Source organism: Ambystoma mexicanum, chromosome 2q (genome assembly GCF_040938575.1).
Source record: "Ambystoma mexicanum isolate Mex_15411 chromosome 2q, UKY_AmexF1_1, whole genome shotgun sequence".
NCBI classification, from domain to species: domain Eukaryota; kingdom Metazoa; phylum Chordata; class Amphibia; order Caudata; family Ambystomatidae; genus Ambystoma; species Ambystoma mexicanum.
The window spans coordinates 1,008,440,486-1,008,447,269 of record NC_090924.1 but is presented as its reverse complement, the minus strand read 5'-3'; positions in this window follow the sequence as shown (position 1 = coordinate 1,008,447,269).

Below are 6,784 nucleotides of genomic sequence, written 5' to 3'. Positions count from 1 at the left end.
ACACGCTGCACGTTATTCTGCATCCAGCAGCGTAACGCTCACTGTGCCTGCAAGTCTGCATCCAGTCTTCTGCCACGCCCGCCTCGAGTTTGGAGCTCCTAGAAAAAGGGAGAAAGAAGGAGAAAAGGTTAGAACAAGAGCACTACCTTTGATCCTTACCTGAATTCCCGATCCATCGTGCCTTCGAGCTGGAAGAAAGAAGTTATTTTATGCGCGTCGCCTCGCCTGCTGCAGCGCTGCGCTGAACTCACCGGCCTTCGCAGCATCTTCACATTCCACCGCATCCTCCTGCATGTTCCCGCCGCATTCCGGCACCTAAGGAGTAGACAAGAACAGCAAGGTGAGCCAAGGGAATACACAGAGGAATATTAGTTACCCCCCCATAGACTTACCTGATTTTACCACCTGGGGTACTATTCCTCTTCACGGGTCGGCACAGCTTCCACTGCATCTTCGCCGAACCCCAGCCCCTAAGGGGAAACAAAAGAACAGCAAGGTGAAACAAAGGGACTATCAAGGGGAACTCTCCTCACCTCACCACAATAGACTTACCTGATTTTACCGCCGGAGGTATTATTCCCCGAGACTTCATACTTTCTCTCACTCAGCGCCTGACTAAGGGAGAAAGCAACAGGTTACATATTGACATTATTTATCGAACTGTGTTGGAAATACAAATCCTTGCCAGAATATTACCGGTTGCCACGAGGAACTCTTCACTAGGGCCAAGCTGCAATCTGCAGGGAATCGGACAAGAGTGAAAGTCAGGCATTTGAACTCTTACGAACTACATACTTTTCGGAGTCAATATTGTTCTGGAACTCCCCAATTCCTTCGAGCCAGTGAAGCAACTGGTTATCAACGCGCCCCTGCGCTCAATGCAGGATGTAGAGCTTATCTTTTCAAACCATCAGGTGAGACTATAAGAGGGGACATCAAAGGTGATCCGTGGGGAGAACAGCGGGGGTGGGGGGATTTACACTCAACTCCACCGGTGGTTAATTCCCCTTTCTACATTTGCAGAAGAATATTCCTACGGGCCAAGCAAACGAAGCTAGGAGAGCCAGTCCAGTCCGTCATCTCGGCCCTACGCGTCACATTGGTGGAGACCGCAACTGTCCAGTTCAGATTGACGCCTATGTGGGAGCCAGGTGAGCGTAACAGAACGCGAAGCCTACCCACAAATTCCCACCCCGGCGTTATGGATACCTCAGAGACTGACCAATTGGCCCAATTACTAGGGGAATTGAGGGCTGAAGCGCATTCCGCCCGTCAAGAAACCAATGCTCTTAGGAGAGAACTGATGACCTTGCTAGGCAACTATTGCAAAGCCAGGCTGGACAAGCACCCCAACCTGGTTCCAGAGGAAATCCAGCTCCTGTGTTATCGAGTAACCCTGTGCAAATAAACCTACATGGAAATATTCCATTAGCTCCACCCGAACGCTTTTCCGGAGATCCCAAAAGGTTCGCCGTGTTTATGAACCAATGCCGCTTGCACTTTTTATGGAGACCTGGAGCCTTCCCAAACGATCAAGCCAAGGTAGCCTTTGTATTGTCATATCTCAGCGGCAGTGCAGCTGATTGGTCAATTCCACTAGTTACTCAGGATGACCCAATTCTTCGGGATTTTAAGGGCTTTCAAACGAGCATGGAAAGACTATTTGCCCGGCACTCCCAAGGACAGGCCCTGGATAACAAACTTTTGTCCCTACAACAGGGTAACCAGGACCTTCTATCCTACATCGCAACCTTTAATAGGTTGATAGTGGAAACTGGATGACCTGAGGTAAAACAAATCACGTTATTTCATCGAGGGCTTCGAGGAGAACTCAAGGACTTCTTGGCTCAAGTCGTGAACCCACCTCAAGACTGCGCTGAAAATATAGACTTAGTGGTCCAGTTAGATCACAGACTTCAGAACAGAAAGGCTGATCGAGCCAAGTTTGAGAATCGGGTGTTGGTCAAAACCCACGCTAACCCCAAAGGAGCAGATGCTTCAAAACCCATGCAAATTGGAGGGGTTAAAGGACCCTTAACCCAGAAGGAAAGAGAAAGGAGACGTCAAATGCAATTGCGTCTATATTGTGGAACTTCTGGGCATTTTCTCTGGGATTGCCCTGTAAAACCACCCAAGAAGGTGGTAGGAGCTGCTGATAAAAGCTATATGGAGTCAGACTCGGGAAAGGACCACGTCGAAAAGCATAGAGGTCCGCTTGCGAGCTTGAAGAAGGATACTCAGACCTCGCATTTCATCACACCAATGGTCCTCGTAGATCCAGGGCAGCCAATCGCGTATGCACGCAGTAAGGGAATACATTGATAGCGGGGCCATAGGAAACTATGTGGACTATGAATTGGCTTCCAGGATGAATCTACCCCTCTGCCGAAAAACCACCTCAGATGTCATCACCACAGTCGATGGAACTGAAATTGCCTCTGGGCCTGTAACTCATTCCACCGCAGAGATGACACTATTGGGTCAGGATGGGCATCGAGAGACTATTGTGTTTGATCTAATCAAAGCCCCACAGTTCCAAATAATACTGGGGATACCTTGGTTGGAAACACATAATCCTTGTATTGATTGGCGAGAGAAGAGAATAACCTTCCCGGATTGTGCACAAACCTGTTACCCAAAGAAAAATCAGAACGCAGGCCTGGCCACATTAACCACAGCAGTCATGTAACTACCTTCAGAATACCAAGAATTCCAGGATGTCTTCCAAAAAGAACAGGAAAACACCTTACCTCCTCACAGATGGTACGATTGTCAAATCGATCTCATACCCGGTGCACAACCCCCTTTTAGCAGGATCTATGCCCTTACGGAACTTGAGAACCTTCACTTATGACAATAATTAGACCAGTACCTTGCCAATGGCTTTATTCGCCCATCCAAGTCCCCTGCATCTTCAGCTTTGTTCTTCGTGCCCAAAAAGGAAGGTGATCTCAGAACGTGCATAGACTACCGCGCATTGAACCAGATAACTGTTAAGAACCGATACCCATTGCCTCTGATCCCTGAACTACTAGACCAAGTGAAGGATGCTTGTATATACACTAAATTAGATCTCCGGGGGGCATACCATCTGGTACATGCAAAAGAGGGCGACGAATGGAAGACTGCTTTTCGCACTAAGTATGGGTTATCCGAATACCAGGTGATGCCTTTCGGGTTGTGCAATGCACCAGCAGCCTTTCAATACTTCATGAACGATGTCCTTCGTGAACTCATTGACGTTTGTGTTGTCGTATATATCAATGATATTCTAGTATACTCCTCTTCAGAATCTGACCATGTGAAGCACGTCCGAGCGGTCCTTGAGAAATTGCGCCAGCACAAACTATATGCAAAACTAGAAAAATGCGTTTTTCATGCCACAGAAGTTGAATTCCTTGGGTTTATCCTGACCCCAAAGGGAGTCCGAATGGACTCTCGAATGGTGGACGCAATCCTTAAGTGGCCACTTCTACCAAAAATCCCAGATTTTTCACATGTCGTACATCCCATCACAGCACTCTTGCGAAAAAATAAACGCTTTATGTGGACTGAAGAGGCTGAAAATGCCTTCCAAGAGCTGAAAGCGAAATTCACATCTGCACCGGTATTAAAGCACCCGCGCCCTGACCTTCCATACATAGTGGAAACTGATGCATCCAGTCTAGCCATGGGAGTTGTCCTGTCTCAAAAGGACCCGGAAACTGGCCAGCTTCACCCAGTAGCATTTTGGTCCAGAAAGTTCTCGGCACCCGAGTTAAACTATGCGGTTACCGACAAGGAGTTATTAGCCATTAAATCCGCCTTCAAGGCTTGGCGGCACTATCTTCTCGGTGCCAGGCATACCATTACTGTGATCACCGATCACCGGAACTTACAGTATTTAAAGACAGCCAAGGCCCAATCGTTACGTCAACTCCGATGGGCATTGTTCTTTGCCGAGTTCGATTTCGTGATAACCTATCGACCAGGTTGTAAGAATGGTAAAGCAGACGCCTTATCCCGAATAGGGATGGGAGAGGCAGAAGTGAACCCAGAACCAGTACCTATAATTTCCGAACAAAGGATTCTTGGCATGACTACTCTACAGACACTAGAGGATATTCAAGTAAAGATCCAACAACTCTTCGATCCAACAGCCCTGCAGGACAGCCCTTCCTTAAGTTGCAACTGAGTTCGTGAGAAGAAGGTCTCGTAGCTGCTGCTGGCGTTCAGGTAAGAGTCTGTGTTACCCAACGCTGTCCGGTAACTATTGCATGCGTTAACGTGTTGTTTTTCTCCCTCTTTACAGATGCGGCATATGAAAATGTGGAGAGTTATGGAATAATACCGCCGGTGGTAAGTCTATGGTGGTAAGAGGTTGTATTTGTTGATTCCCTTGGCTCACCTTGTTTTTTCTTGTGTCCCCTAGGTGCCCGATTACAGCGAAGAAATGATGGAAACAGTGCCAGATTGAAAGATGCTGTGAGAACTGGTGAGTATGGCGCCGTGCTGGAGCTGGCGAAGCGACGCGTGCAGGACTGATGTACTTTCCAGGTCCGGAGATGAAATGGTTCCGGAATTAGGTGAGGAATTTGAAATAAGTTCATATTCTAACCTTGTCCTTTTCTTCTTCTTTATTCTAGGAGCTCTGGATTCGAGGCGGCGTGGCAGAAGACTGGATGCTGGCTGCAGGCACGCGGGCGTGGCAGAAGACTGGATGCTGGCTGCAGGCACGGTGAGCATCACGCTGCTGGATGCAGAATAACGCGAAGCATGTGCTGCTGTTTGGGTGTGGTTTAAATAGCCTCCAAAGTAGTTTCAGGTAAGAAGTTCCCTAGAGCCACGCCCGAGTAAAAAATAGTCCCTGTAACAAAATAGTCCCACCCAGGCCTCATGTAAGCTTGGACTCTTTTGCAGCATGGTCTGCATCAGGTAAGTAAAGTCTATGAGCCTGGCGCCTATGGCGCCAGGACTGATTTCTATGATGAGCCTGGCGCCTAAGGCGCCAGGACTAAACCCAGACAGCCCCTAGCCGGGGCTGCTGAGGTTTAAACAAATGTCTGGATGCCTGCTCCCAGAGCTGAGGGCCTTGGTCATGATGCCTGGGGCCTGACAGCACTCCCCCCCAAGGCCACTCCTAAAGTTGTTCTTCCCCCTGCCCCTGGTTTGTCTGGGAGGTTCCGATGGAATCTTTTCACCAACCGAGGTGCATGAACGTGGTCGCTAGGCTCCCATGATCTTTCTTGTGGTCCGTAGCCCTTCCAATCGATCAAATAAAAAAGTTTTGATTTTATCATCTTGGAGTCCAGGATATTTTTTACCTCGAATTCAGTTTCTCCATCTATCAAGATGGGGTCAGGTGGTTTGGTTAATCTTGTCCCTGGTTGAACTGGTTTTAGAAGTGAAACATGAAAGACAGGATGAATTCGCATATTAGAGGGTAATTCCAATTTGACGTCCACCGGGTTGATAATGGCCTTAATGGTGTAAGGTCCCAAATATCTAGGATTGAAAGTCTGAGTTCCCTTCAGAGGTATATATTTTGTAGCCAGCAAAACTCGATCCCCAATCTGGTATTGTGGAGTTTCACTTCTATGTTGATCAGCATTTTTCTTGTATTTCTCTTTTGCTTGTTTCAAATGTTCTGTGGCTTCCTTAAAGGCTTGTGTAATAGTAGAGTGCAAATGACCAACTGCGGGCATTTCTAAGTGCTGAGGCGAATCGAGTTCTGAGGTTCGAGGGTGATGTCCATATATGGTATAAAAAAGGCTTTGTCCGGTTCCTGAATGTACAGAGTTATTGTATGCGTACTCGGAAATCCATAAAATATCTTTCCAATTGCTTTCGGTCTGGTGTAGCATTCAGCGTAGGTACTGTTCAAGGGTCTGGTTGGTCCTTTCCGTCTGACCATCGGTCTGGGGATGGTGACTTGTTGATAGCCTCACGTTGATTTGTGCCAGTTGACAACATTTCTTCCAAAAATGCGAGATAAATTGACTACCTCGGTCAGAAACCAATACGGAAGGGAATCCGTGTAATCGAACAATGTTTTCGAGGAACTCCTTGGCCAGAATCGAAGCAGAAGGTAACCCCTTTAAAGGAATAAAGTGGGCCATCTTGGAAAAAAGATCCACAACAACTAGGATGGTGTTAAATCCATTACATGGAGGTAGATCTGTAATAAAGTCTAAAGACAAGGTGTGCCATGGTGTAGGTGGGATATCCAAAGGTTGTAAAAGGCCAGCTGTTTTTTTCTTCTGGCTTTTGTTTTGGGCGCAAATACCACAAGACATCACAAATGACTTTACATCTTTTCGCCAAGTGTGCCACCAAAACTGTCTCTTAATTTTCGCTTCAGTTTTTGCAATACCTGGGTGCCCTTCCATCAGGGTGTCATGGTATTTGGAGATGACTAGTTCTTGTATTTCCTTGTGTGGTAGAAATAGTCGTCCTTGATAGTAAGGTAGGTCATTGATGACTCAGTAGTCCGGGCCTTTCTTTACCCAGTCCTGCAGGGTTGCTGGATCGAAGAGTTGTTGGATTTTTCAATTAATATCTTCTAGTGTCTGTAGAGTAGTTATGCCAAGAATTCTTTGCTCGGGAATTATTGGCACCGGTTCCGGGTTTGCATATGCTTCTCCCATCCCTATTCGGGATAAGGCATCTGCTTTGCCATTTTTGCAGCCTGGTCGATAAGTGATCACGAAATCGAATTCGGCAAAGAACAATGCCCATCGAAGTTGTCGCGATGATTGGGCTTTGGCTGTTTTTAAATACTGCAGGTTCCGGTGATCAGTGATTA